At 38.1% G+C, this 12,175-nt stretch overlaps 1 pseudogene; it reads right to left on the reverse strand.

Moving 5' to 3' along the window:
* Positions 1-648: 648 nt before the first annotated feature.
* The window catches only part of LOC142430434 (myotrophin homolog), a 30,378-nt pseudogene continuing 18,851 nt past the window's right edge, over positions 649-12,175 (reverse strand).

The following is a 12,175-nucleotide window of genomic DNA, read 5'->3' on the forward strand; positions in this document are numbered from 1 at the left end:
GTTAGGTTGCTAAGCATAAGGTCAGGAATGTGAAATCACCAGCCCCTATGAAGGAGAAAGATGAAGTTTTCTGTATATATTTGCATTCTCAGAAACCCAGGGGAGTTCTACTCTGTTACGTGGATTTCTATGCGCTGGATCTTCTTAATGGTAGCGAGTTTGAGTGAGCATACATTTTTTCTTTGATGATTATTATAATTTTATTTTTATATGTAGGGCTTTGACCTATCTTCAAGTATTTTTTTTTCTGTGTTACTAGATAGGGATGTTCCAGGAGGAATTAATGCCCCACAGCCCATTATTTTATGTGTACCTCTGTGGTTTCTTATTTTGTATATTTATTTAAATGTTTGCTTACCCAGTTCTTTTACAATCTAATTGGCCAGGAGTACACTGTCTTATTCATTTTGTGTCCAGTGTACACTGGTGGAGCTTTAATAAATGTTTGTTCAATGAAGGAACGCATGCATTTTTGTTTCTGTGTTAAGCAAGAGGACAGCTTAGAGGTAGATCATTAAGTGGGAGTCTAAGGAAAAACTAGGGCTGCCCTACATAGAGGCCTAGAGAGTGCGCCCTACACAGAGGCACTTCACACCTGTGCCAGAAACACTGGAACAATGGAGGAAGGGAGACAGATTAGAAGGTGATTTAGTACACCGTGGAAGCAGACTGGCCCAAGTCCAGCTGAAATGGTAAGAACAAAGAAAAATTTGAGGCACATTTTCCACCCAGTAACTAAAAGAATCAGCAGAAAGGAAAGATTGAGAGATGATACTGTCCTTTACAGTTGAAACAAATTCTTACTGCCATGGACGTGATTCCAACTCATAGCAACCCAAGAGGACAGAGTAGACCTGCTGCTGGGAGCTTCTTAAAGGGAAACTGTAGAGAAGCCTTTCTTTCTTCTGGGGAGCAGCTGGTGGTTCCAAACTGCCGGCAATGCTGTTCATAGTTCAGCTCATCATCGCTTTGCCACCAGGACGCATTCATTTTCAGTTGGGTAACTAAAATGAAAAAACGATCAATACCACTGAACTCCATTACAGCCAATGAGTCAGAGCCCAGGAGGATCAGTCTGTTGATGCTAAAGTTCGCAGGGGGGCTCTCCATGTACACAGAAGCAGGGTCAGAGTGTTTGCACAGGTCCTCGGATGCTTCCAGATGCCATCTCTTTTCTCGGACGGTGCAGATTTCAGCTACCCAAGCTTACATAAGCACTAATAACATGACCCCCTAGACACTCCAGCCACTGCCACTTTGTGGTAGAAGTTGCTGCTTAAGACAAAACAAAGGCTGAGCTTGCAGTCTGTGATAATTAAGGTTTTGTGTCAACTTGACAGGACCAGTATTCTCAGAGGTTTGGCAATTAAGACATAGTAATCGCTCTTAATGTTTTCCATCGACTGCAGTTGTTTGGCCAGGGTAGTTAGAAACTATGACCTTGGAGACAGAAATGAAGCTGGAGACTGCGTGATAGAATTTTGGAAGACCAACAGCTTCTTCATTGTGAATACTTTATTCCAACAATATACATGGTGATTGTACACACAGACTACACCATATGGAATCGCAGGAATCAAATGGACAACATCTTTGGAAAAAGATAATGTAGAAGCTATCATATTAGCAGCCAAAACAGGGTCAGGGCCTGACTATAACCGACCTTCAATTGCTCTTATGTGAGTTTCAAGTTGAAGTGGAAGAAAAATAATAGAAGAAATCTAAATATAACTTTACATATATTCCACCTGAACTTAGAGAGATGTTGAGAACAGGTTTGATGCATTGAGCACTAATGACCGAAGACCCGATGAGCTGTGGGAGGACATCAGGAACATGATATATGTAACGATGTCTCTAAAGTGAACCAGGAACACCTATAAACCCTAGATATATACATGGATTTTGAACATACATTTATTTGTGGCCCTACTCTAAGAGCAATTAGTTTTTATGATGTGGACTTTCTCAATACTTCTCCACATGTAGAGACCCCTGAAGATATAGGTGCTATAGCAAAGTATGGTGAAGATATCAGCTGGTATCCAGCTATCAGAAAGAACAGGTCATCTAAGGTCTTAATGGTTTGTCTGAAAACAAGCAGCCATTTAAGTGGGGTGTCAGCTAAATCCACATGGCAGAAGCATAACAACCCAAGAGGACAGAGTATGATATGTAAATTATACATCAATAAAACTGTTTAGAAAAGAATATCATACACAAAGAAAGCAAAACTTAATTAAGAAGCAAGCAAATAAGAAAAAAATTAAAATGGATGTCAGAAGAGGCTTTGGAACTTTCTCAGTGGCTAAAACAAATGAAAGAAGTCATGAGGCAAAAGATAAACAGAAAACTTCAGAGGGAAGCTTGAGAAGGCAAAATAGAGTATTATAATAATATACTCTGTGTGCAAAGACATGGACTTAGAAAGGCAAACGGGAATAATGTGCTCAACATATCTCAAGCTGTAAGAACTTAAGAAAAAACTCAAACCGTGAGTCACTGTGATATTAATGGATTCTATGAGCAAAGTGTTGAACACTGAAGGAAGCATCAAATAGAGATGGAAAGAAAACAGTCTCTAGACCAACAGAACTGGTTAATATTGAACCATTTCAAGGCTGGCACGTGATCAAGAACTGATGGGTTGGAAGGAAAATGCCCAAGCAGCACTGAGAGCATTAGCAAACAACAAAGCTCCAGAGATGGACAGAATATCAATTTAAGTGTTTCAACAAACTGATAAAAAACTGGAAGTACTCATTCGTCCATGTCAAGAAATTTGGAAGACTAACGAATGGGCCAAGGAAAAGGAAGATATTCATACTCGTATTTCTACCCATTCAAAAGACAGGTGATCACACAGAATGTGGAGATTATCAAACAATATCATTTATAGTACATGCATGTAAAATTTTGCTGAAGATCATTCAACAATAGTTTCAGCAGTACACCTATAGGAAGCTGCCAGAAATTCAAGCGGGGTTCAGGCGAGGATGTGACATGAGAAACAGTACTGCTGACACTAGATGGATTGTGGCTGAAAGTAGAGAATTTCAGGAAGATGTTTACTTTTGTTTTATCGATTATACACAGGTATTTGACTGTGTAGACCATAAAAAAACTATTGATAACATTGAGACAGGTAGGAATTTCAGAACTCTTTATTGTACTAATGAAGAATCTACTCATGGATCATGAAGCAGACTCTTAATCAGATCAAGTGAATTCTGCATGGCTTAAAATCAGGAGTGGTGGGCATTTTAATTGTATCTTTTCACCACATTTATTTAATTTGTATGCTGAGCAAGTAATAAAAGACCGTGGACTGTATGAAGAAGAACGACCACCACAATTATAGGAAAGCTTAATAGCAACCTGCAGTACGTAGATAACACAACCATGTCGCCGACCTCAAGGGACACTTGGGGCACTTGCTGAAGATCAAGGACTTTAGCTGTCAGTCCAGATTACAACTCAATGTTAATAAATCCCAAATCCTCGCAAATGTACCAAATATGTATATAATATAGAAATAAAGGTAAAAAAGACTGAAGTTGTCTAGGACTTCATTTTGCTGGGAGCCACAACCAATGTCCATTGATGTAACAGTCAAGAAATGAAGCAATGTATTGCCTTGGGAAAGTCTACTGTACAAAAAAACAAAAATAAAAAACAGGCTAAAATAAGCATCTGCTTATGAAAGCCACCCTCTCAGTTGATTTTTCTAAGTGTGTTTTCTACTGTCCCAGGGATACACTGGAGGAGGGCAGCTACTGACAGGTGCTTGATAGTCACCAGGGAGTCCTGGGGAACTAGGAATAATCCAGGAAGCTCTGGTAGCATAGTGGTTATGCATTGGACTACAATCCTCAAAGTCTGCATTTCAAAACCAGCAGCCACTCTTTGGAGAAAGATGGGCTTTCTACTCCCATAAACAGTTACAGTCTCAGAACTCACAGGCAGTTCTAGCCTGCCCAAAAGGGTCACTATAAGTTTGTATAGACTTGATGGTAAAGCTTCATTTGAATCAACCACCTTTTACTGGTATGTCAGTCTGGGTAGACTAGAGAAACAAACTCATAGACACTCATGTATATGAGAAAGAGTTTTATATAAAAGAGTAATTTGTATATTGAGAACCTGCCAGCCCAGTCCAGATCAGGTCCATAAGTCTAATATTAGCCCATATGTCCAATGCTAGTCCATAAATTCTTCTTTGGACTCATGTACTCATGCAATTATGCCGAATGCAGGAAGATCATGGGCCAGTGGGTGGAAATTCTTGTAGATCCAGTGGCAGTGTAAGGATTTCAGTGCTGGTATCTGTCTCCATGTGGCTCCTCCACTTCTAGGGCCCTAGCTGCATCAGTGTAGCTCTATCAGGCTCGTGGTCAGTAATATCTCCAGGGAGGGTGTGTATCCAACCTTTAGTGAGCTATTTAACTCTGCGATGCTTCCAAATGAGGTCATCAAGCTGTGACCTGATTGATAGGCTAGACTCCACTCCTTCACAACTTGATACCAAATTATGTAACTACCACACCACTCCTTGTCAACTTTACACTTTGACACAACTCTTTAACCATATATAATTTTCAAACTAACAATAAGAAATCATATCTGTGCCTAACAGGATAAAACTAAAATGCATACAATTCATGTGTGTGTGGGCTTAGAAAACTCTAAAATTGATGTAGTAATAATTGTACAATTCTTATTGATATGATTGAACAATTGAACTATTAAATTTTATGGAACGTAAACTATGTGCTAATAAAACTGTTGGAAAATACATATTTCAGCTTCCTTTAAAATCTTTAAGGAGCTAATGTGGTAAGGACAGGGATGAAGAAAAATGTTCTTGAATTGATTGTGGTGAAGACTGCACAACTCTCCTTGATATTATTTAACTATTGAACTGTATGGTTAGTGAATTATATGCCAATAAAACTGTTAATAAAAACCTACAAAAGAAACAGTGAGGTCAACTGACCATGAATCATAGTATACCTTGATTTGTCCGCCATAAACAAGTTTACAATAATCTCTGATAGAAAAGCCGCTGGAGTCACTCTCCTGTGGCCACAGGGTATCTGCCAGAGACTTAGTCTGACCAGATAGTCTGTAAATGGGTTTGGGTCTCCCATTGTTATCCATGGCCTTCTACAAATTGGGTGTTCGCAATTAAACTCTGATATTTTCCCCTTCATCATATTTGGATTCTGTTATCATCTTTGCAACACACAGGCTGGTGTGCTCCTTCAATGTGGACTTAGTTGACGGCTGACTGAAATTACTGCTTGTTTGAAAACAAGCTTTTAACACCCCAGACACTATTCCATTTGGTAGCCAGGCACCATCTGCCTTCTTCACCACACTTTGCTCTAGAACCCTAATCTTCAGTGATCTCTTCATTAAAGTGAGTATTAAGCAGGGCTGTGTTATAAGAACTGATTGTTCTTGGGTTTGGACTAGAATTAAGTGGGAGCCCAGAATCTATCTACTTGTACTCAGGTTATGAATTCCTCTGATTTACTTTGGATGTCATATTATGACAGAAACAAAAACCAAGAAGAACAGCAACAACAACCCCCCCCCCCAAGAAACAAACAAACAAAAACCCTAAAAGTACAAAAAACAAAAGAAAAAAAAACATTGTCAATCATACCCTGGGGTATAAGGCAATTACATTGATACCAACACATTGTATCCAATGGCATCGAATTTAAGGTACTGTTGACATGAGGAGCTGATGCAAGTATAGTCCAACTGTGAGCTGCAATCTATGACTTGCTGCTTTGAACAGACTGTTTTCTTAATTGATTGGACTCTTTATAATGAGCATGTCAGTTGATGCTAAGGGAAAATTTCCTGTATCAGTTCTTACAAGGGCAGTTCTTTGCCTTTCAGATTAAAACCTGTCAAATTAATGCAAGAAAGTATAGAGGTGTTCCACCAACACTATAAACAAGTTCTAATCTCTCCATGTCCTCTCTAGCAAGTATTATTTTCTGTTTGTTTGTTTTTAATTGGGAGTGGCACCTCACTGTGGATTTAATTTACATCTGCCTGATGGATAATGATTGTAAGCATTTTTTCATGTATTTATTAGGCATTCGTGCTTCATTTTTGGTGAAATGTCTGCTCGTGTCTTTTTTCCCACTTCTTAATTGTGTTATTTTTTAGTTTCTTATTAAGATGCTGCAGGGTGCTGTAGATATTGGTAATTAGACCCTTGTCTATTGTGTCCTTGATAAAAAATTATTTCCCCCTCAGGTGGCTCTCTTTTTATTCTTCTGATGAAGTTTTTGGATGTGCATGAGTGACGTAATTTCCACAGTCTCAGTATCTGTTTTCCTCTGTGTGTGCTTCCTTCATCATACATGGTTTTCTATGAATTCTCTACAATAGGGCCTTATATTTATTACAGTCTTCTCATCTATGATCTTGATAACTTTGGGGTTTGCATTTAGGTCTTTAGTCCACGTTGAGTTCAGTTCTGTGCATGTAAAAATGTGGAAAACTAATCCTGAGGGAAATATGACCAGGACGATATTCCCTAACTTATATTAGGGAATCTTAAAAGCTAAATAGAGATAAAGTTCAAGCACATTATCTTGCTTTAAAAGCATTCCCACAGAGGACATGGTTATTACTGTCTTCCGGTAGAAGCAGACATTCTTTGACTACTTCCTCTGGTTTACGCACCCATCCCCACTTTATATCTTCCTCCAATGCAGGTGTTGGGTTTCCTCACCTGTGAGCTCAGGGACTTTACTGTGATTACCACCCACCTTGTGATGTATGTAACTCCTGAATATGCATGACTAATGGCTACACTGAACTTGTCTGTTGCTTCAACTGTGTGAGTCATTTCATTGATGAGAGAATCCAGCCTAAGTAGGTGAATATATTAAAAAAAAACCAAAACCAACCTCAAACCATAGCTAATGAATCAATTCTATCTCAGCTGACTGGAAAGAAACACATGCTGCTTACAAGAAATACACATTAGACACAAAACCAAAAATAAACTGAAAATCAAATAATTAAAAAAGCATCTCAAGCTAAAGACAATTTAAAAAGTATGAATGGAGACATTAATTTCTGATTAAATAAACCTCAAGGCAAAAATCCATTATGAGAGACAAAGAAATGTATTAAAAATGATTAAAGGGATAATTGAATGAGCAGACACTCCATAATAAATATATGCACCCAATGAAAGGTACTGAAAATATATTAATCAAATTCTTTTTTTTCTTTTTCATATATGTGTAACTTTATTCCAAACAAAACATATTTGAACTAATCCCTATGGTCTATGCAAGGTTGAAGTTTTTTTAAAAAAACATTTTATTAGGGGCTCATACAACTCTTATAATTCATACATATACATACTTCAATTGTACAAAGCACATCCTCACATTCCCTGCCCCAATCATTCTCAAAGCATTTGCTCTCCACTTAAGCCCTTTGCATCAGGTCCTCTTTTTTTTCCCCTCCCTCCCCATTCCCCCCTCCCTCATGTGCCCTTGGTAATTTATACATTGTTATTTTGTCATATCTTGCCCTATCCGGAGATTAATCAAATTCTTAAAGGGTTGAAAGGAGACATGTACAATGAAGCAATAACAATAGAAGACCGATTCACCGATCTCAAGAAGGGCCAGAGCAACTAGTAAGAATCTCAATAAAAACACTGGGAGCAAGATGACGACCAAGTAGCATGCACCAGAGGGACTCCACAGAAAACAGCGCAGAGAGACCACAAAGAGGGATATCCTACACTTCCATACTACAGGATTCTCAGCATAAAGATAAATAGACACAAATTTGTTAAAATAAAAGAGCAATAAAATCTGTGGATACAATCATATAGCAATCCCATTACTAGTTATGTGTCTTAAAGAAATAACAGCTGGGACATGAGCAGATATATGCACAGTCATGTTATTAGTCACATAGGAATATTATTCATGATAGCAAAGAGATGGAAACAACATTAATGCCAATTAATGGGTGGATATGCAAAAATTATGCAAACACAAAATGCAATACTGGGCAATGTTAAAGAATAATAAATAATCCCTGAAAAGTTATAAAGTAAATAGACCTATAAGACATTATACTGAGTGAAATATATCAGTCACAAAAGGACAAATACAATATGCATCCACTCTTATAAAATGTTAGGGAAAAGTTTCCATACAGGGAAAAAAGATTCATTGGTTATCAGGAATGGAAGAGAAAGAAGGGAAAATCATTAAGTACATAATAAAATCAAAATGAAATCCAGTCATTGAGTCAACTCTGATTCATAACAATTTTATAAGAGAGAGTAGAACTGTTCCTTAGGGTTTCCTGGATTATAAATTGTTACAGGAGCAGTCTCATCTTTCTCCCACAGAAGGGCTGGTGGATTGGAACCACTAAGGATAATTATAATAATAAGCATTAACTTAAAAATGGATGCATAGACAGACAAGATGAATTGGCATAAGTAAATGAAAGGGACTACACTCATGTACATAAATGGATTTGGCAGATGATATTTCTACATATGCTTCTGAATATGCTGTAAATATATCTATGTATATAATAGAATAAACAGAAGGCAAAGGTATATGTGCTTCCTAGTCCTCACCAAACACCTTGAGGAAATGAGTATCTCACTCTGGAGGCTTAAGACTATATTTAAAGGGGGCACCAAGGTCAAATGGCATAACACAGTCTACAAAGACAATGCTCTACATCCTACTTTGGTTAAAGTAACACTTCCCCTGGGAGTTTGCAGGAGTGTAAATCTTCAGGGGGGCAAAACTCCTCTGCTTTCTCCTGAGCAGTAGCTGGTTTCTAATTGCTGACCTTCTGCTTAGTCGCCCGGAGAGTATGACACTATGCCCCCGGGTTCCTATCATCGGGATTAGGTTCTTAGAAGCTTGTGAGTAGTCATAAAAGATGCAACATCCCTACCTGAAAGACGCCTTTCCCTAGCTGAAGCAAAGAAGAGCGGAGAGACTCAAAGACACAAGGGAAATATCGTTCAAAGGGTTAATGGATCATCAAAACCATTGCTCTGATACTTGGACCAGAAGAAGTAGATGTTGCCAACCTATGACTGTTGACCATTCTAGAAGGGATCACAATAGAGGGTCCTGGATAGACTGGGGGAAAAAATATAACCAAACTCAAAACCAGTTTAAAAAATAGATTAGTCTTATAATCTATTTAAAAAAATATATCTAGTCTTATAGTGACAAGTGAAACCCTGAGCCTATGGGGTAACCCCCTAAATGTTTTTATTTCAAAGCTATGTATTTAACTTTATTTTACAAGACAACCTTATCACCCTCAAAGTGCTCTCCATTACATTTAATACATTTGTCAAATCTACGATTCCATTCTTGGAAACATTTTTCTAAAGCTACTAATAATTGGAATTTGAAATGTACAAAATGGAAGTCATAAAAATGAAATATAATGCATAAACATTGAGATCCTAGGTATTGGTTAGAAATAATTAGAGTGCAGATGGACTGGTACCGGACACTTTGAATCAGAACCATAGAGGTTACTGTGCTGGGAATGGCCCAATCAAGAGGAAGGGGTTACATTCAAGCCATAAAGGATATTCCAGCTTCAGGCTGGATTCAGAGAGGACACGGAACGAGGCTATCAGTGCTCTTGTCCGATGGATCATGACTGAAAGCAGAGCATGTCCGAAGATATTAACTTGTGCTGTGTTGACTTTTCAAAGGCATTCAACTGTGTGGATCATTACAGACTATGAATGGGGACTCCAGAACACTCCATTGTACTCCTGGGGAACCTGCACAAGGATCAAGAGGCAGTTGTGCGAACAGAATCATGGGATGGTGCCTGCTTAAAAAATCAGGAAAGCTGTCTGTTAGGGTTGCATGCTTTCACCAAAATTATTCAATCTGCATACTGAGCAAATGTCTGAGACACTGGATAGTGTAAAGAAGAATGCACCCAGGTGGAAACTCGCTGTGGTCTGCTCGCCGTCACGGCTGCCCAGAGGCTGTGCTGATGGTTAAACTGGACAGCCAGTGGCTGTGAGTCGAAACCAACTCGATGACACCTAATAACAACAACAACCACATGACCTGGGGAGCCTATCAGAGCCGCTTTGACTTCTTTTATATTTTGATTCCCCCCTGTTTTTCTCTGCTCTTCCCCATCATTGTTAGCTTCTTCTCTGGTGTGCCGTGCAGAAGGCGGGGGGCTAGCTGTTTCTAAGTGCCTGTGACTGCACCGTGTGCAGTGTGTCACCCACTTCTCAAGGTGCAATGAGTGCTGATGAGAGGGCTCCCAGTGCCAGCTGTAGGCCACTTCTGGAAGGGCATCCAATATAAAAAACTGCCTAAAATCCAACTTTCCACGAGAGACTTTGAACCGAATTCTGCCCACTTCCCATTTGTAGATACAATTATAAAATCAGCCTGCTAGGAGGCCCTTACCATGTGTGTAGCTGGTAAGAACCATTTATAGCCTTCCTTCTCTGGAAACAGGGTCTCTTCCCAAATGAAGTCCTGGTCTTTGAGACTTAGCTTGTGACAGATGAGTGTGAAACTAGTTCCTTCTTAGTGGGGTGCGGTGATATATACAATGGACTTTAGGCTTCCATGGGCCAAGGCAAGCTATGTTGGGCCGAGACCATAGCTTGTCTTCAGTTCTTTCCCTGAGATCACCCTGAGGGGACTCTCTGACATAAGCTCCACTCCAAGGAAACCCAGCTTCAGACAGAATTCTAAAGGGAGACCATCTATATTATTTTATGAGATTTCATTAATCTTATTTTGTGACTATTCTTTGAATTCTTATCAACTGATGCTAAAATTTTGGCAACATGGATATAAAGGCTGTGGGGTTTTTTGCAATATATCACCATATTTTCAAAATCATATCCATCCAATAATTCATTGACAAATGAAGACTAATATCCTTTCTTGTTAACATAGAGCTGATATACTGCACTTATGTTTGAAGGAATGCATCCATACTAGATAAACATAAAAACAGAAAATTTATGGAATTCATGTACCACACTATAATTATTTTAAAACAGCATTTAAAGAATTTAAAGCAAGGGGGAAAGCATCCTCAAGTTATTTATTGCCAACAAAATAATATGAGCTTATTTTATTATTTTAAGTATATCACACGAATCATTTTATTGGGGGCTATTACAATATGACTTTATTTTATCTATTCTATTCTGATTTTTAAAAACCTGTCTCTGTATCTGAAAACTCTATTTTAACATTTGTCCAGAGGATGTGACATGAAATAACCCAGGCATAAGCAGTTACCATAAATAATTAGACAAACTAACATTTTATGGAATAATTAGATAAACTAACATAATTAAATAATTAGACAAACTAACATTGAGTATGGAAGCTGAACTATGTACGTGTCCATGTATATACTTTGGGCAGAGGCTCAGAAAGAGTCAATAAAAACTTCCATACGCAATGGATCATGTCATCTGGTTTTCAGCCTCCAGTGATATTAATCCCCTATCATCTCTTTTTACAATTGTGTGATTTTGCTACCCTTCTGCTTAAGCTTGCTTCAATGTAACATGCTTTTAGGGGAGAAACCATTGAATGGTTGTCAGCTGGGGAGATTCTTTAGTTTCACATAATTCTTGGGTAGATGCATGGAGAGATAACCTTTAAATCATCTTACACAAAAGGAAGCTAATCCAAGACTGTATCTCTCCATCACTAAACAGTTAACTTTGTATACACATTTGCCTTCATCCATTTGCATTCACCTAAAACAACCAGCCAAACAAGAAAAACTTGAAATCCTGAAACAAACACACAAGGTATATAATATGGTGGTCAAGGACTTCTATGGAGAACACTTTTATAGATCATACAACATTATGGATAAGGTAACACCTTAACAAAAATATTGGTTGGGTGAAACCCTTTTTTCTTTAAAAATTAAAGTTTGCATAAAAAGGCAATATACCTTTTCTACACGCATAGGGTTTACAGCAATTTGAAACTAACCACAAGTGAAATTAAATGTGGTATATTGTCTTATGGGGTAATGTATAAGAATTTAATACACAAAGCTTCATTTAATTCTTTTCATGCTTGCTTAGATGACAATAAAAAAAAGTTATACAAAT

This window comes from Tenrec ecaudatus, chromosome 17 (assembly GCF_050624435.1).
Source record: "Tenrec ecaudatus isolate mTenEca1 chromosome 17, mTenEca1.hap1, whole genome shotgun sequence".
NCBI classification, from domain to species: Eukaryota; Metazoa; Chordata; class Mammalia; order Afrosoricida; family Tenrecidae; genus Tenrec; species Tenrec ecaudatus.